General features: G+C 46.2%; 1 long non-coding RNA gene across 1 annotated transcript in view; it reads right to left on the reverse strand.

The window, feature by feature from the left end:
• Window positions 1-7,304: 7,304 nt before the first annotated feature.
• Window positions 7,305-19,826, reverse strand: part of LOC139258454 (uncharacterized) — a 102,169-nt gene continuing 89,647 nt past the window's right edge. The window contains exon 3 of the long non-coding RNA XR_011592377.1: window positions 7,305-8,138. This is a non-coding gene — a long non-coding RNA (uncharacterized lncRNA). The remainder of the gene's footprint in view (window positions 8,139-19,826) is intronic.

Consider the following 19,826-nt stretch of genomic DNA (forward strand, 5'->3'; position numbering starts at 1 on the left):
GACCTTGAGACAATCACTATCACTAGGGTGGTAGTGCTGGACAGGCTAATGGGACTCAAGGTAGACAAGTCCCCTGGTCCTGATGAAATGCATCCCAGGGTATTAAAAGAGATGGTGGAAGTTATAGCAGATGCATTCGTTATAATCTACCAAAATTCTCTGGACTCTGGGGGGGGGGGGGGGGTACCAGCAGATTGGAAAGCAGCTAATGTAATGCCTCTGTTTAAAAAAGGGGGCAGACAAAAGGCAGGTAACTATAGGCCAGTTAGTTTAAAATCTGTAGTGGGGAAAATGCTTGAAGCTATCATTAAGGAAGAAATAGCGGGACATCTAGATAGGAATAGTGCAATCAAGCAGACGCAACATGGATTCATGAAGGGGAAATCATGTTTAACTAATTTACTGGAATTCTTTGAGGATACAACGAGCATGGTGGATAGAGGTGTACCAATGGATGTGGTGTATTTAGATTTCCAAAAGGCATTCGATAAGGTGCCACACAAAAGGTTACTGCAGAAGATAAAAGTACGCGGAGTCAGAGGAAATGTATTAGCATGGATAGAGAATTGGCTGGCTAACAGAAAGCAGAGAGTCGGGATAAATGGGTCCTTTTCGGGTTGGAAATCGGTGGTTAGTGGTGTGCCACAGGGATCGGTGCTGGGACCACAACTGTTTACAATATACATAGATGACCTGGAAGAGGGGACAGTGTGTAGTGTAACAAAATTTGCAGATGACACAAAGATTAGTGGGAAAGCGGGTTGTGTAGAGGACACAGAGAGGCTGCAAAGAGATTTAGATAGGTTAAGCGAATGCGCTAAGATTTGGCAGATGGAATACAATGTCGGAAAGTGTGAGGTCATCCACCTTGGAAAAAAAAACAGTAAAAGAGAATATTATTTGAATGGGGAGAAATTACAACATGCTGCGGTGCAGAGGGACCTGGGGGTCCTTGTGCATGAATCCCAAAAAGTAAGTTTGCAGGTGCAGCAGGTAATCAGGAAGGCGAATGGAATGTTGGCCTTCATTGCGAGAGGGATGGAGTACAAAAGCAGGGAGGTCCTGCTGCAACTGTATAGGGTATTGGTGAGGCCACACCTGGAGTACTGCGTGCAGTTTTGGTCACCTTACTTAAGGAAGGATATACTAGCTTTGGAGGGGGTACAGAGACGATTCACTAGGCCGATTCCGGAGATGAGGGGGTTACCTTATGATGATAGATTGAGTAGACTGGGTCTTTACTCGTTGGAGTTCAGAAGGATGAGGGGTGATCTTATAGAAACATTTTAAATAATGAAAGGGATAGACAAGATAGAGGCAGAGAGGTTGTTTCCACTGGTCGGGGAGACTAGAACTAGGGGGCACAGCCTCAAAATACAGGGGAGCCAATTTAAAACCGAGTTGAGATGGAATTTCTTCTCCCAGAGGGTTGTGAATCTGTGGAATTCTCTGCCCAAGGAAGCAGTTGAGGCTAGCTCATTGAATGTATTCAAATCACAGATAGATCGATTTTTAACCAATAAGGGAATTAAGGGTTACGGGGAGCGGGCAGGTAATTGGAGCTGAGTTCACGGCCAGATCAGCCATGATCTTGTTGAATGGTGGAGCAGGCTCGAGGGGCTAGATGGCCTACTCCTGTTCCTAATTCTTATGTTCTTATGTTCTTCAGGCTTGTCTTTTTAACATACTTTTTCCCTTTAGAATTTTGCTGTAATGTAGCCCTTTTTGATTTTTGCCTTGGGTTTCTCTGCCCTCCAATTTTTGCTTTTCTTTCTATCTTTTGCTTCTGTCCCCATTTTACTTTCCCCATCCTCCTGCCATATTAGTTCAACCCCTCCCCAACAGCACTAGCAAACATTCCCCTTAGGACATTGGTTCCGGTCCTGCCCAGGTGCAGACCATCTGGTTTGTACTGGTCCCACCTCCCCCAGAACCAGTTCCAATGTCCCAGGAATTTAAATCCCTCCCTCCTGCACCACTCCTCAAGCCACGTATTCATCTGAGCTATCCTGCCATTCCTACTCTGACTAGCAAGTGGCACTGGTAGCAATCCTGAGATTATTACCTTTGAGGTCCAACTTTTTAATTTAACTCCTAGCTCCTTAAACTCAGCTTGTAGGACCTCATCCTGTTTTTTACCTATATCGTTGGAACCTACATGTAGCACGACAGCTGGCTGTTCACCCTCCCTCTCCAGAATGTGCTGCAGCCGCTCCGAGACATCCTTGACCCTTGCACCAGGGAGGCAACATACCATCCTGGAGTCTCATTTGCAGCCGCAGAAACGCCTATCTATTCCCCTTACAATAGAATCCCCTATCACTAGAGCTCTCCCGCTCTTTTTCCTGCCCTCCTGTGCAGCAGAGCCACCCCTGATGCCATGGACTTGGCTGCTGCTGCCTTGCCCTGATGAGTCATCTACCCCAACAATACCCAAGGTGGTGTATCTGTTTTGGAGGGAGATGCACGCAGGGGACCCCTGCACTACCTTCCTTCCACTGCTCTTCCTGATGGTCACCCATTCCCTCTCTGCCTGTGTAACCTTTACCTGCGGTGTGACCCACTCACTAAACGTGCTAGTCACAACATCCTCAGCATTGCGGATGCTCCAGAGTGAATCCATGCGCAGCTCCAGTGCCACAATGCGGTCTGTCAGGAGCTGCAGCTGGATACACTTCATGCACATGTAGTCGTCAGGGACACTGGAAGCGTCCCTGACTTCCCACATAGCACAGGAGGAGCATGACATGGGTCTGGGCTCTCCTGCCATGACTTAACCCTTAGATTACTTAATTTAGCAACAATGACAGGGTTTCTTACTGCTAAGAACAAGAAGAAAGATAAATAAAAAGCAAACTACTCACCACTCAACCAGCCAATCTCTTACCCTCTTGGCTGTGACATCACATTTCGATTACTTTTTACTACTTTCTTACTTCTGACCCTGCTGCAGCTGCAGCTAGCTGCTCGCTCCACCTCCGGCCTCTGCTCCCAACTAACGCCGATTCCCGGACTCCCGTTGGGCCTTTATAGGCCACTGCTCGCTCCACCTCCGGCCGCTGCTCCCGACTGCCGCCGATCTCCGGACTCCCACTGGGCCTTTATAGGCCATTGCTCGCTCCACCTCCGGCCGCTGCTCCCGACTGCCGCCGATCCCCGGCAGTCGGGGTGCAGTGCCGTGCTCCGGGACCACTGGGAGCCCTCTGCCACCAGTGTTCCTGGCTACCAGCTCCAGGGCCTCCACCATCCCTTCCATGTTATATCTTATTTGTTGGACAAAAACTCGGTGCTTAGTTTGCTTTTTGCTGCTGGTGAATCTCCCTCATGCCTCCCACAACAGCCAAACAAACACACACCACAGCCACACAAGCTTTCAGTCCCTCTGCTCCCTCTCTCTCTGTCTCGTCTTCTGCACATGTCATGTTGACCCTTGACCTCCTGAATCATGGGAATCAAGCGTTGCCATGCCGTTGCTAAGGACGGCGACACTTTACGGCAGAAAGTCAACAAAAATTTGACACTACCGCCCATTTCATATCGCTCGCGGTAACGGCCATTTTCAAAAATGGAGACTAGGTGCTTTGAGAATGGGCGAGAAGCCGGCGATCTGAAAACCCCTTTTTACCGCCCACAATGGAAATAATGCTCATTTTGGGGCGGTAAGCACAAAAGTGTAAAATCTAGCCCCATATCTCTATTTATGAAGCCCAGTATCCCGTAAATCCTTTTTGACTGCTTTCTCAACCTGCCCTGCCATCTTCAATGATTTAAGATTTATTCACACATACCTCCAGGTCTCTCTGTTCTTGCACCCCCTTTAGGATTGTACCATTTAGTTTATATGTCCTCTCAGTCTTTCTACCAAAATGCATCACTTCCCACTTTTCTGCATTTAACTTCATCTGCCACGTGTTTACCCATTTCACCATCTTCCTTAAGTCTATCACTCTCCTCCTCCCTGTTCACTATACTTCCAAGTTTTGTGTCATCTGCAAATTTTGAAATTGTGCCCTGTTCACCCATGTCCAAGTCATTAATATATATCAAGAAAAGCAGTGGTCCTCGTACCGACCCCTGGGGAACACCACTGTGTACCTTCCTCCAGGCCGAAAAAGAATCATTCACCACTACTCTCTGTTTCCTGTTACTTAACTAATTTCGTATCCAGTTTGCCACTTTCCCTTTTATTCCATGGGCTTCAATTTTGCTGGCAAGCCTATTATGTGGCACTTCGTCAAACGCCTTTTGGAAATCCATGTACACTACGTCAATCACATTACCGACATCAACCCTCTCTGTTATCGCATCAAAAAACTCGATCAAGTTGTTAAACACGATTTGCATTTAACAATTCCACGTTGGCTTTCCTTAATTAATTCACATCTATCCAAGTGACTGTGAATTTTGTCCTTGATTACTGTTTCTAAAAGCTTCCCCATTACCGAGGTTAAATTGACTGGCCTGTAGTTACTGGGTTTATCTTTACACCCTTTTTTAACAATGGTACAACATTTGCAATTCTCCAATCCTCTGACACCACTCCCATACTGATGGAGGATGGGAATTTTATGACCAGTATCTCCACGATTTCTGCCCTCAATTCCCTCAGCATCCTAGGATGCATTTCATCCGCTCCTGGTGATTTATCTACTTTAATTACAGCAAGACGTTCTAATACCTCTAATTTATCAATTTTTATCCTATGACGTGTCTTCACTATCTCCTCCATCACTATGTCTATGGCAGCATCCTCTTCCTTAGTGAAGACAGATACAAAGTACTCATTGAGTACCTCAGCCATACCCTCTGCCTTTATACATAGCTCTCCTTTTTGGTCCCTAATTGTCCCCACCCTTTCTCTTACTATCCTTTTACTATTTATATGCCTATAGAATACATTTGATTTACCTTTTATGTTGGATGCCATTCTATTCTCATACTTCTCTTTGCCACTCTTATTTTCTTTTTCACTTCACCTCTGACCTTTCTACATATAGCCTGATTCTCAGATGTATTTGCAATCTGACATCTGTCATATGCACTCTTTTTCTGCTTCATCATATTCTCTATCCAGGGAGCTCTGACTGTAGTTTCCCTATTTTTCCCCTCGTGGGAATTTACCTCGACTGTACTCGAACTATTTCCTCTTTAAAGGCAGCTCATTGTTCCATTACAGTTTTGCCCACCAATCTTTGATTCCAGTTTATCCGGGCCAGATCCGTTCTCATCCAACTGAAATTGGCCTTCCCCTAGTTAAACATTTTTACTCTAGATTGCTCCCTGTCCTTTCCCATAGCTAATCTAAACCTTATGATACTATGATCACTGTTACCTAAATGTTCACCTACTGACACTTGCTCCACTTGACCTACCTCATTCCCCAGAGCCAGATCCAACAATGCTTCCTCCCTCATCGGGCCAGAAACATACTGATCAAGAATGTACATTAAGATTAAGGTACATTAAGGTACAAACCGGTACATCAAGATTAAGGTGCTTGGGCCGAATGGCCTCCTTCCATGTCGTAATTTTTTTATGATTCTATGATTCTAAGAAAGTTCTCCTGAACACACTTCAAAAATTCTTCACCTTCTCTGCCCTTTACACTATTACAATCCTAGTCTATATTCGGATAGTTGAACTCCCCCATTATTACTGCTCTATAGTTCTTGCACCTCTCTGTAATTTATCTGCAAATTTGCTCCTCCATATCTTTCCCACTATTTGGTGGTCTATAGAATACACCTAGTAATGTAATGGCACTCTATTATTTCTTAACTCTAGCCATATAGATTCTGTCCTTGACCCCTCCAGGACATCCTCCTTCTCCAGCACTGTAACATTCTCCTTCACCAATACTGCCACACCACCTTCCTTCCCTATCTTTCCTGAACATGTTATAACCAGGAATATGTAATACCCAATCCTGCCCTTTTTTGAGCCAGGTCTCAGTTAATGCCATAATATCATATTCCCTTGTGGCTATTTGTGCCTGCAGCTTTGTTTATTATGCTTTGTGCATTCACACACATGCACTGTAAATCTATCTTAGACCATCCTGTGTTCTCTCTTAGTCTGACCCCACCTTACTATTTCTTATTTTTGTGCTCTCTGTCTCTCCCAATCCTTTGAACACTTTGGCTCCGACCATGGTCAATGTACCGCCCACTACCGCCGAGATCCACCGATGTGCTGCCCAGGTCCCACCTGGTGGGAATTTAATCGGGGAGGTACCGCCGGCATAACTTCCTACTGCCCGCCCATGCCGGAGTCTCAAAAATCGCAATTTTGGTGGCTATGGTCCTTTAAGATCCTGCTCCCACTCACCAGAATGACCGCTGGGGAAAAGGTGGTCTGAGCTGGCTGTAAATCGGGCAGGAGGGACAATCACGCAGTGTGGTCCATTGCTGCACATCCCGGCTCACATACATATGCTGGACCAGTATTTCAGAATGAGTTCACACATGGAAATGACACTGCTCAGAGAGACTTTACACATGGAAATGAAAAGTGCTCCGTTGAAGGGCAGGTGTGGGATAGGAAGCGGAAATGAGGTGCAACAGGCACTAAAGTCACCATGGAGATGTGCCATAATGGTTTTGAAACTATTGCACACAGAACAGAGTTAGTGAGACAATGTGAGTGTACAGATGGTATGAGGTAATATAAAAAAATATGCAACAATTAAATCCTGTGAGGTTCTCTTAGGTGGCAGGATGTGATCCTGAGAACAACATGAGCTCAAGTACAGAAGATGGGAAACTATCTATAATGGACTGCGATGTGACAGAACAACATGTCATGTCAGGGGTGTTGCACCTACGAGAATGAGAGCTCAAATGCCAGCCTTAATGTCTGCCCTCCAAGTTCTGCAACTATTTGTGATTCAATGGGAGCCTTCCTGCATGAGTGACCCTTATTTGTCATTGATAAATTGCCTGATGTCAGGACCCATTATAGAGTAGCATAAGTGCCCGGCCAGATATTGCTCAGAGACAAGTACACTTGATGGATATTTGTTTGTTTCTCAGCATATACCCCAGAACATCTAAAAGTGAAACACTGAACAAGAGTTGGTAAAAAATGTGTTGATTTGTTCAGCATTCGAAAGTAACAGAACATGCAAACACATGAAAGCCAAATTTTTTACATTATTTTAAAAACCATTAAAGTGACAATCAAAAGGAGCCATGTGAAACAAGACCAACAACATGAACAAAATGTAATAACATCACCAGCACCAACACCCAACCCTCTATCACCACCTCTCTTCCCCCCCACCCCTCGATGTGAGGCCCATTGTCCCCTTCATGGCTCCGCCATCACCACAGCGACCCGCACCCCTGCCCCTCACCGCCTCTGCTCTATGACGTTGTGCAGGAGGGCAGCTGGAGTGCTGCTGATGTGTTCGTCGTGGAGAGAATGTAGGAGATGAGATGGAAGCGGTTGGCATCTCCGGCACCTTGGGGTGTGTCGGCATCACTGGTATGGCATTGGGAGGGGGTTCCATGACATGGCCCGAAAACATCGACTGACGCATGGCTTCTACAGAGTCGGTGTTTTGCTCCACCGCACTGACAGTATGCTGCTCTGCAAAGATGGCGATGCTGGCAGCCATCCTAGCCATAGCCTGCAGCAGATCACGCCCCTAGGTCGACGCTCGTCCTGGACAGCTGCTTAATTTCCTGTATTGCTGCCAGCCATCCTGCATCATCATCTGCTTGATGCATCATCCTGGGTAGAGGCGGCTTGGTGGTTTTACTAGGATGGCTTCTGCGCCTCCCTACACTTGATCCCGCTTCATCCGATTCGAAACCCAAAAAGTCGGACCCAGAAACTGATGTTGGCCGCACAGGTGGCACACGTCAGGAGGCTGCAGTCCTCCTCTTCCACCTCCTCAACCTCAAATGGGACAAACACTGGGCCTTCTCCCTTCTCTTCCTCCTGGTCTTCATCCCTCTGGGTGGCGGAGGTGGATGTGGTGGATATGGGGGATTTTGGGGGGTGGGGGGTGGGGGGGAAGGAGCTGGTGTGTTGGGTTCCTGGCGACGCCGAGGTGGAAGGTGTTGGTGTTAGACACTGCCTTTGTGTGCCAGAGGTAGATGGGGTGCATAGGTCGGTGGTGTCCGATTGATCATCTGCAAGTACAGGACAACATTTAAGTGTTTAGCTGGGGGGGTGGGATTGGTCAAGCTGACATGAAAACCGTCACATTTCACATTCTTATTTCAAGGACTACCATCACCACACCATGAATGGCCAAAAGACCCGTGCATTAAAAAGCATTTGACATCACATTACATGACTTTCCATGACATGAGCGTCACACAGACCAGTGAGTAGTTTAAACTTACCATCCTCTAGCACGGGATCAGCACCACCATGTGTGGTGGGACGGGGATGGATACCCACCTCTGCCAATGCACGCTGTTCTATGGGAGTCACCTCGATGACATCTGGTGGGCTCCCTCCCGTGCCACTCTGCTTTGATGCGTTGGCTGTTCTTTTCTTTTGCAGAAATTAAAGTTGTAGCCTTTACCCCATTTGCACATGCAACACACACACACACTCAGACACAACGGCCACAGAACCTTTTTGAGTAGTACGGCAGTGCATCAATAAGATGTTTATTTACTTTTGCTGACGCAACCACATCATTCCATCTTTTCCTGCACTGGTCTCCATACCGCAGAGTGTTGCCCACTAAGGACGCGGCCTCACCAATCTCCGCCAAATGTATCTATATTCGGGTGGTGCAGGCTTGCCACGACCATCACGGATGAGGTCTTTATAACGCCGCTTAACTTCTGAGACAAGTGCCTCAGCTCATCCTCAGTAAACCAGGGAGCTCAGGGCCTCCCTGCATTCGACTTCTTGGCAGCTTTTCTTTCACTCATGCCAGCTTTGTAAGATGGATGTCTGATAATAATGTTGCTTCTCTCTCTCTAAATTAGACCACTCTACTACTAGTAGGTGCAAGTGAGTAACTGTCATGTATTCAACTGTCATTGTAACCCATGTATAAGCTGACCTAAGTTGTATACCTTGAGAACACTGACCACAGGGGGCGAACTTGTGGGAGACACTCCTAACCTGGACTTCCCAGTATAAAAGGGGAAGCTCCACCCACCGTCTGCCTCTTGAGGTCTTGGTAATAAAGGTAACTGGTCACAGAGTGATCTTTTCTCAAGTATGGGCCTTGTGTGCATTTATACTGTATAGTAAGGACATATTAGTAACGAGGTTATATGCGCATGCACAGCTGAGCCCTCATCACTAATTGCGGTCAAAGTGATGTCATTGGCCACAAGAAAGTATTTTTAAAAATTCTAAATCTTGCGCATGCGCAGTGCACAGCCTCCGATGTTTGCTGAGTCGAGAGGCCTGTACCTACCGCCCACTGATGCTGCCACCCTCTCATGCCTGCTACCGCCCAGCGACTCTCGCTGCCTGTCGCTCTCGCTGCCACCGACAGAAGCGCGATTAAACTCGCGCCCGACTAGCCCCAGCGGCAGCAGGCAGCAAAAACTCACATTCCACCCGGGGACCTCCAAGAAACGGGTGGCCCAACTCTCACACTAAGTTCGGGGCCTTTATTTCCCCTTTCTAATGTTATATCTTGGTGCCCATCCCCCTGCCAAATTAGTTTAAACCCCCCCCAACAGCACGAGCAAACCTCCCCGCGAGGATATTGGTTCTGGCCCTGTTGAGGTGCAATCTATTCAACCTGTACAGGTCCCACCTCCCCCAGAACTGGTCCCAATGCCCTAGGAATCTGAAGCTCTCCCTCCTGCACCATCTCTCCAGCCACGCTCTATCCTCTTATTTCTATACTCACTTGCTTGTGGCACTGGGAGTTATCCGGAGATTACTACCTTTGAGGTCCTGCTTTTTAATCTCTTTCCTAGCTCCCTAAAATCTGCTTGCAGGATCTCATCCCTCTTTCTACCTATGTCGTAGGGAGGAGGAAATATTGAAAGCTGAGTCTACAGGTGTTGCTTTCATGCTGTTGTAGTGACTGACTAAAGTGACATTGGCAGAAGCACAGAGATCCATATTTTCTGTTCACTCTCACAAATGGCACCCAGCGCTGTCAATTTTGCTAGTTTTAGTCATCCACCTGCTCCAAACACACACGCTCCTGCAAATTAAAATTCAGCCCGTAGACTTTAGAGGACCAGCCGACAAAATGAAACTGCTTGTCGTCGGAGAAGCCTATAAAAGGCCCATCAGTCACAGTCGGGGAGCGGGAGTTCGAGGAGGCACGGGAGTTCGTCGTCAGAGAGGCCAGCCGGTGCAGCTGCAGCAGGGTGAGAAGGCAAAAAAGAAGTAGAATGAAATAGAAGGGTGACGTCACAACCAAGGGGGTAAGTGATTGGCTGGTGATGGATGAGTAGTTTTCCTTTTTCTTTTCTTTATCAGTAAGTAACGTTTTAGCATTGTTGTTGCCAAATTAACTTAATCTAAGGGTTAAGTCATGGCAGGAGAGCTCGGACACGTGTTATGCTCCTCCTGTGCTATGTGGGAAGTCAGGGACGCTTCCAGTGTCTCTGATGACTACATGTGCAGGAAGTGCATCCGCCTGCGGCACCTGACAGACCACGTTGCTGCACTGGAGCTGTGGGTGGATTTACTCTGGAGCATCCACGATGCTGAGAATGACGTGAATAGCACGTTTAGTGAGTTAACCACACCGCAGTTAAAGGGTACACAGCCAGATAAGGGATGGGTGACCAACAGGAAGAACAGTGGAAGGAAGGTAGTGTAGGGATCCCCTACGGTCATCTCCCTGCAAAACAGATACCCGCTTTGGGTACTGTTGAGGGGGATGACTCATCAGAAGAGAGCAGCAGCAGCCAAGTTCATGGCACCGTGGGTGGCTCTGCTGCACAGGAGGGCAAGAAAAAGAGTGGGAGAGCTATAGTGATGGGAATTCTATTGTAAGGGAAATAGATAGGCGTTTCTGTGGCCACAACTGAGACTCCAGGATGGTATGTTGCCTCCCTGGTGCAAAGGTCAAGGATGTCTCGGCGCGGGTGCAGGACATTTTGAAGAGGGAGGGTGAACAGCCAGTTGTCGTGGTGCATATAGGTACCAACGATATTGGTAAAAAATGGGATGAGGTCCTTCAAGACGAATTTAGGGAGCTAGGAGATAAATTAAAAAGTAGGACCTCAAAAGTAGTAATCTCAGGATTGCTACCACGTGCTAGTCAGAGTAGGAATGGCAGGATAGCTCAGATGAATACGTGGCTTGAGGAGTGGTGCAGAAGGGAGGGATTCAAATTCCTAGGACATCGGAACGGGTTCTGGGGGAGATGAGACCAGTACAAACCGGACGGTCTGCAACTGGGCAGGGCTGGAACCAATGTCCTAGGGGGAGTGTTTGCTAATGCTGTTGGGGAGGAGTTAAACTAATATAGCAAGGGTATGGGAACCTATGCAGGGAGACAGAGGAAAGTAGAATGGGGGCACAAGCAAAAGATAGAAAGAAGAAAAGTAAAAGTGGAGGGCAGAGTATCCCAAGGCAAAAAGCAAATAGGGCCACATAACAGCAAAATTCTAAAGGGGCAAAGGGTGTTAATAAGACAAGCCTGAAGGCTCTGTGTCACAATGCGAGGAGTATTCGGAATAAGGTGGACGAATTAACTGCGCTGATAGCAGTTAACGGATATGATGTAATTGGCATCACCGAGACATGGCTCCAGGGTGACCAAGGCTGGGAACTCAACATTCGGGAGTATTCAACATTCAGGAAGGACAGACAGAAAGGAAAAGGAGGTGGGGTGGCGTTGCTGGTTAAAGAGGAAATTAATGCAATAGTAAAGAAGGACATTAGCTTGGATGATGTGGAATCGGTATGGGTGGACATACGGAATACCAAAGGGCAGAAAACGCTAGTGGGAGTTGTGTACAGACCACCAAACAGTAATAATGAGGTTGCGGACAGCATCAAACAAGAAATTAGGGATGCATGCAATAAAGGTACAGCAGTTATCATGGGCGACGTTAATATACATATTGATTGGGCTAACCAAACTGGTAGCAATGCAGTGGAGAAGGATTTCCTGGAGTGTATTAGGGATGGTTTCCTAGACCAATATGTCGAGGAACCAACTAGAGGGCTGGCTATCCTAGACTGGGTGATGTGTAATGAGAAAGGACTAATTAAAAATCTTGTTGTGCGAGGCCCCTTGGGGAAGAGTGACCATAATATGATAGAATTCTTTATTAAGATGGAGATTGACACAGTTAATTGAGAGACTAGGGTTCTGAACTTAAGGAAAGATAACTTCGATGGTATGAGATGTGAATTGGCTAGAATAGACTGGCGAGTGATACTTAAAGAGTTGATGGTGGATAGGCAATGGCAAACATTTAAAGATCACATGGATGAACTTCAACAATTGTATATCCCTGTCTGGAGTAAAAATAAAATGGGGAAGGTGGCTCAACCGTGGCTAACAAGGGAAATTAAGGATAGTGTTAAATCCAAGGAAGAGGCATATAAATTGGCCAGAAAAAGCAGCAAACCTGAAGACTGGGATAAGTTTGTAATACAGCAGAGGAGCACAAAGGGTTTAATTAGGAGGGGGAAAATAGAGTATGAGAGTAAGCTTGCTGGCAACATAAAAACTGACTGCAAAAGCTTCTATAGATATGTGAAGAGAAAAAGATTAGTGAAAACAAATGTATATCTCTTGCAGTCAGATTCAGGTGAATTTATAATGGGGAACAAAGAAATGGCGGACCAGTTAAACCAATACTTTGGTTCTGTCTTCACGAAGGAAGACACGAATAATCTTGCCGAAATACTAGGGGACCAAGGGTCTAGTGAGAAGGAGGAACTGAAGGAAATCCTTATTAGGCGGGAAATCCCCGGGGCCTGATAGTCTGCATCCCAAAGTACTTAAAGAAGTAGCCCTAGAAATACTGGATGCATTGGTGATCATTTTCCAACAGTCTATCGACTCTGGATCGGTTCCTATGAACTGGAGGGTAACTAATGTAACACCACTTTTTAAGAAAGGAGGGAGAGAGAAAACGGGTAATTATAGACTGGTTAGCCTGACATCAATAGTGGGGAAAATGTTGGAATCAATTATTAAAGATGATATAGCAGCACATTTGGAAAGCAGTGATGGGATTGGTCCAAGTCAGCATGGATTTATGAAAGGGAAATCCTGCTTGACAAATTTTCGAGAATTTTTTGAGTGGACAAGGGAGAATCAGTGGATGTGGTGTATTTGGACTTTCAAAAGGCTTTTGACAAGGTCCCACACAAGAGATTAGTGTGAAAAATTAAAGCACATGGTATTGGAGGTAATGTACTGACGTGGATAGAGAGCTGGTTGGCAGACAGGAAGCAGAGAGTCGGGATAAAAGGGTCGTTTTCAGTGACTAGTGGGGTGCTGCAGGACTCAGTGCTGGGATTTACAATATAAATTAATGATTTGGATGAGGGAATTGAATGTAATATCTCCAAGTTTGCAGAGGACACTAAACTGGGAGACGGTGTCAGTTGTGAGGAGGACGCTAAAAGGCTGCAGGGTGACTTGGACAGGTTAGGTGAGTGGGCAAACGTGTGGCAGATGCAGTATAATGTGGATAAATGTGAGGTTATCCACTTTGGTGGCAAAAGCACAAGGCAGAATATTATCTGAATGGCAGCAGATTAGGAAAAGGGGAGGTGCAACGAGACCTGGGTGTCATGGTACATCAGTCATTGAAAGTTGGCATGCAGGTACAGCAGGCGGTGAAGAAGGCAAATGGCATGTTGGCCTTCATAGCTAGGGGTTTTGAATATAGGAGCAGGGAGGTCTTACTGTAGTTGTACAGGGCATTGGTGAGGCCACACCTGAAATATTGTGTTCAGTTTTGGTCTCCTAATCTGAGGAAGGACGTTCTTGCTATTGAGGGAGTGCAGCGAAGGTTCACCAGACTGATTCCCGGGATGGCAGGACTGACATATGACGAGAGACTGGATCGACTGGACCTGTATTCACTGGAGTTTAGAAGGATGAGAGGACATCTCATAGAAACATATAAAATTCTGATGGGACTGGACAGGTTAGATGCAGGAAGAATGTTCCCAATGTTGGGGAAGTCCAGAACCAGGGGACATAGTCTAAGGATAAGGGGTAAGCCATTTAGGACTGAGATGAGGAGAAACTTCTTCACTCAGAGAGTTGTTAACCTGTGGAATTCCCTACTGCAGTGATTTGTTGATACCAGTTCATTGGATATATTCAAGAGGGAGTTAGATATGGCCCTTATGGCTAAAGGGATCAAGGGATATGGAGAGAAAGCAGGAAAGGGATACTGAGATGAATGATCAGCCATGATCTTATTGTCTGGTGGTGCAGGCTCGAAGGGCCGAATGGCCTACTCCTGCACCTATTTTCGATGTTTCTATGCACCAGGAGTTGTTGGGGATACTTGACAGCCTCCTGAAGAAATTGCTGCAGCATGTCTGAAAGTAGAAAGAGTACAGTTTCAGATCAAGGCCTGGTGTCTCTGAAAGAAGCTGAGGCTGCAGAACTGATCATACTGATGAACCTATGATCACTTTTGCAAATGTTGCAATCCAGGGTGTGGACATCGATGGAAGGATTACATTTATTATGGCGTGAATCCACATGTAACGATAGAATTGTGAAATATTGTGGTGTGCAGAATGATATTCAAATAGTAGGAGGAGGAAGTAACTGCTGGATTACTAACAATATTTAACCTTGTCATGTATCCTACATGGTTACTGTTGGTACCATCACAAGGTGTGCCACCAGAGGGCACAGCTGTGGGAGACTTGTAGGTTTCCTGTACAGGTGTGCCTGGCCTAGTATAAAAGACAAGCCACTAGGTGTGACTCTCACTCTGGAGTTAACTAATAAAGGACTAAGGTCACTACAGTTCAAGTACAGCACATTGTCTCGTGGAGTCATGACTAGAGCATCTAAAGACACAACAAACCTTATTCCTCAGGTGCATTTTATTTCATTGACTCTTTTGTTAAAAGTTTAAATCCACTTACAATGGAGTTTGGAAGTGTTTAATTTTATGCAGAATGTTTGAAAGATAAAACGAAATTAGTGCTGGTAAAAATTAAATTCTGGAAATTTTTGCCCATAGCTTTTTTTTTAAGAAGCTTTTATGTAACTTAAAAGAAACTTGTTGAGAAAAAAAGTTGTTCCACCTATGGAGCAAGTTTTAATTTTATGTACAAAGACGCCACAAGCAGTTCCTGTATGAAGCAGCTTTCAGCTATCACAGCTGAGACAAATTAAATAAGTGCTCCCAAATGGAAAAGGTGATCGAGGAACTGGAGGTAGACAATTGGTGCTACAAACCAATCCAATAGCTTCTGGGAATCACTGCTTTCTATTGATGAGACAGAACAAGAAAAAGATTGGGTTTATTTTACCTCTTTGAAAGCTCTTGATGCATTGAAACTGAGGGTGAGCAATAAAGGGGCAGAAATGACACCTTGTTGCACCTGTTTTACGGGCGCAATGAAGCTCAGTTTCGGCGATTAACATACTGTGTCCCAAGGACACTTGAATAACGTCCGATCTTTTTCAGGCGTCCCTGGCAATCAGTTAAATCAGGCAGTAAGTCTGTTACATATATAAATGAGATGACCTAATGCCTGATGTGATGTCATGCTGCAAGCTGCCTCAGCAGTCCAATAACCACCTTTGAAAATTGCATCTCCCCATTAAAGATCACTGATTACCTTAAAGTGGCACTAGGCCTGCCAATTTCCCACCCTCCTAAATGCCTGTAAGCAGTGCAATTATTCTACCATTAAAATTGATTGGGCCTCCCTTTGACGTCATTTGGCGAGTGGAACGGCCGCCTCATCCAGTGCCTGTCTGAGCTGTGTCAGAGCCAAAAACTGACCCGACACTCTTGCAGAGGCTGCAATATGATTAGAGCAGTGGATCGCTGATGTCCACTTTCGGTCCCTGCTGTTTGTGCTTAAAATATTTGGAGAAAACAACTAGCACTACCTGGGTGATATCATTCTGTAAGGACTCAAGAGTCTGGTTACTGTAAACTCACTCAGGTGCAATTTGATCCATCTTTATTCCAGCCCGAGAGTGTCTGTGTGACAAAGACACCCAGCTTACATACAAGTGACCAAGCACACATTCCACATGCGTACGGCCCGATGACCTCCGAACCCGGCGCCCTCTGGTGTTTGGTGACCCCCAAGCATTAATACATAACAACAGTCCCCTTTTAAAATCTTAACAACAGTCTTTTTACAAATTAAGACAGTCTGGGGCTTTCCTCTCATGAGTTGATCGTCTCAGTTCAACTTTGGCTCTGTGCGAGTGTTCTGAGTCCGTTGAGACTGAGGGCTGAGTAGCCGATCTGATGGGAGCCGATCTGAACCAGAGACTGAAGGTTCAGAGTCAGTAATGTCAGCAGAGTCCTCTGATGAGTAAACAATGGTTGGTTGGTTGGTCACTGACTGTATCTTCCTCATTCGGTTCCAGTTCATCAGTGTGCCGCAGTTTAACCTGGTCAATGTGTTTTCTGCATGTTTGCCCATTCTTCAGCATGACAATAAACACTCTGTTATTCTCCTTGGCTGTAACAGTGCCAACGATCCACTTTGGACCTTGACCATAGTTCAGTACATAAACCGGATCATTGACCGAGATGTCACGTGACACGGCAACACGATCATGACACCATTGCTGACTTTGACGTCTGTTTTCAACATGATCATTCAAATCAGGATGAACAAGAGAAAGCCTGGTCTTGAGATATCTCTTCACCAGTAGTTCAGCAGGAGGAACCCCAGTAAGCGTAAGAGGTCTTGACCTGTAACTGAGCAATATACATGGCAACCGTCTCTGTCGTGAGCCCTGAGTTACACGTTTCATATTTTGCTTGATGGTGCGAATGGCACGCTCTGCTTGACCATTAAAAGCAGGCTTGAATGGAGCTGATCTCACATGTCTGATGGCATTAGTTTCATGAATTCCTGGAATTCAAGACTAGTGAAGCAAGATCCGTTGTCATTCACACAATGTCAGGCAAACCATGAGTAGCAAACATGATACGAAGGCTCTCAGTGGTAGCTGTGGATGTGCTGGATGATATAATAACACACTCTATCCACTTAGAATATGCATCTACTACGACAAAAAATATTTTTCTTAGGAACGGGCCCTCAAAATTAATGTGGATCCTAGACCATGGTTTGGATGGCCATGACCAAAGACTCAGCGGAGATTCCACTGGTACTTTACTTAGCTGCATGCAAGTATTGCACTGATTCATGCATGATTCCAGATCAGAGTCAATTCTCACCATACATGAAACCTAGCAATGGACTTCATCATAACAATACCAGGATGAGTGCTATGAAGTTCACGTACAAATTTTTCTCGGCCTTTCTTAGGCATGATTACATGATTGCCCCACAGTAAACAATCTGACTGAATGGACAGCTCATCCTTGCGACGGTTGTAAGGTTTGGTCTTCTCAGGCATCTCCATAGGTATGGCAGACCAATCACCACTGAGTACACACCATTTCACAACTGATAAAATAGGGTCATGGCTAGTCCAGATCCTAACTTGTTGAGCAGTGACAGGGGTTCCTTCGCTCTCAAAAGCATCCATTACTAACAGTAGATCTGCAGGTTGAGGTGTCTCCATCTCAGTTGTGGGTAAGGGCAGACGACTCAGTGCATCGGCACAATTCTCAGTACCAGGTCTATGACGGATGACGTAATCATTGGCAGACAATGTCAGCGCCCACCTTTGAATGTGGGACGATGCATTGGTATTAATATCTTTGTTTTCCGCAAACAATGAAATGATTGGCTTGTGATCCGTTTCTAGTTCAAAACAAAGACTAAACAGGGACTGGTACATTTTTTTTACCTCATACACACAGGCCAAAGCTTCTTTCTCTACCATAATGCAAGCTCTTTCCACTTTAGACAGATTCTCGGAGCATACACAACAGGTTGTAGCTTGCCCAATTCATTTGCTTGTTGGAGTATGCAGCCAACCCCATATGATGAAGCATCACAGGCCAATACAAGGTGCTTGCATGGATCATAATGAACAAGCAACTTGTTTGAACATAGCAGATTCTTGGCTTTCTCAAAGGCTCTATCTTGAGACGCACCCCAGACCCAGTTGTCGCCTTTTCTTAGTAACACATGCAGTGGCTCTAGTCAAGTGCTCAATCTGGGTAAGAAATTACCAAAGTAGTTTAGTAGCCCAAGGAACGAACGCAGCTCCATCACATTCTGAGGCCTGGGTGCATTTTTCATGGCCTCGGTTTTCGAATCAGTGGGCCTGATGCCATCAGCAGCAATCTTCCTCCTGAGGAATTCGACTTCAGGTGCCATGAATACACACTTCAAGCGTTTCAGCCTGAGTCCCACTTTGTCCAGACGCTGTAGGACTTCTTCAAGATTGTTCAGATGTTCAGCAGTGTCTCGACTTGTGACCAGAATGCCATCTTGAATCACGACAATTGTAGGAACGGACTTCAGTAAACTCTCCATATTCCTCTGAAATATGGCTACAGCCGAACAAATCCCAAAAAGACACCTGTTGTAGACGAACAGTCCTTTATGGGTGTTTGAGTTTCTTCGAAGTGTCGACAAGCTCCTGAGTCATATAGGCTGATGTGAGATCCAGTTTCGTGAATGACTTTCTACCAGCTAGCATGGCGAACAGGCCATCAGCCCTCGGTAACGGATACCGAATCCTGTTTCGAAAATTGGTTATTCGTAACCTTGTAGTCTCCACAAATCCTGACAGTGCCATCACTTTCAACACAGGAACAATGGGACTCGCCCACTTGTTAAACTTGACCGGTGATATGATCCCTTCATGCTGGAGTCTGTCAAGCTCAATTTCAACCTTCTCCCTCATCAAGTATCATCCTGCAGCGTCGAGGAGGTGCGTGGTGAGGCCTACAAAAGGCACAGCAGGGAGTCCGGGGCCCAGCGTCGGCGGCAGTCGGGAGCAGTGTCGAGGAGGTGTGTGGTGAGGCCTATAAAAGGCACAGCAGGGAGTCTGGGGCCCAGCGTCAACGGCAGTCGGGAGCAGCGTCGAGGAGGTGCGTGGTGAGGCCTATAAAAGGCACAGCAGGGAGTCCGGGGCCTAGCGTCAGCGGCAGTCGGGAGCAGCATCGGAGGTGCGTGGTGAGGCCTATAAAAGGCGTACTTGTGCAGCTACAGGGAGAAGGCAAAAAAGAAGTAGAAAGAAACAGAAAGGTGACGTCACAGCCAAGGGGGTAAGTGATTGGCTGGTAATTGGTGAGTAACTTTTCTTTTTCTTTCTTTTTTATTTCAGTCAGTAACTTTTAACATTGTTGTTGCCAATTTAAGTTAATCTAAGGGTTAAGTCATGACAGGAGAGCTTGGTCATGTGATATGCCCCTCCTGTACCATGTGGGAACTCAGGGACACTTCCGGTGTCCCTGACGACTACGTGTGCGGGAAGTGTATCCGCCTCCAGCTACTGACGGACCGCGTTGCGGAATTGGAGCTGAGGGTGGATTCACTCTGGAGCATCCACAACGCTGAGAATGACGTGAGTAGCACGTGTAGCGAGTTGGTCGTACCGCAGGTAAAGGGTCCACAGACAGCTAGGGAATGGAAGACCAGCAGGAAGAGCAGTGCAAGGAAGGTAGTGCAGGGGTCCCCTGTGGTCATTCCCCTGCAAAACAGATACACTGCTTTGAGTACTGTTGAGGGGGATGACTCATCAGGGGAGGGCAGCAGCAGCAAAGTTCATGGCACCGTGGCTGGCTCTGTTGCACAAGAGGGCAGGAAAAAGAGTG

This window comes from Pristiophorus japonicus, chromosome 3 (genome assembly GCF_044704955.1).
Source record: "Pristiophorus japonicus isolate sPriJap1 chromosome 3, sPriJap1.hap1, whole genome shotgun sequence".
Classification (NCBI taxonomy): Eukaryota; Metazoa; Chordata; class Chondrichthyes; family Pristiophoridae; genus Pristiophorus; species Pristiophorus japonicus.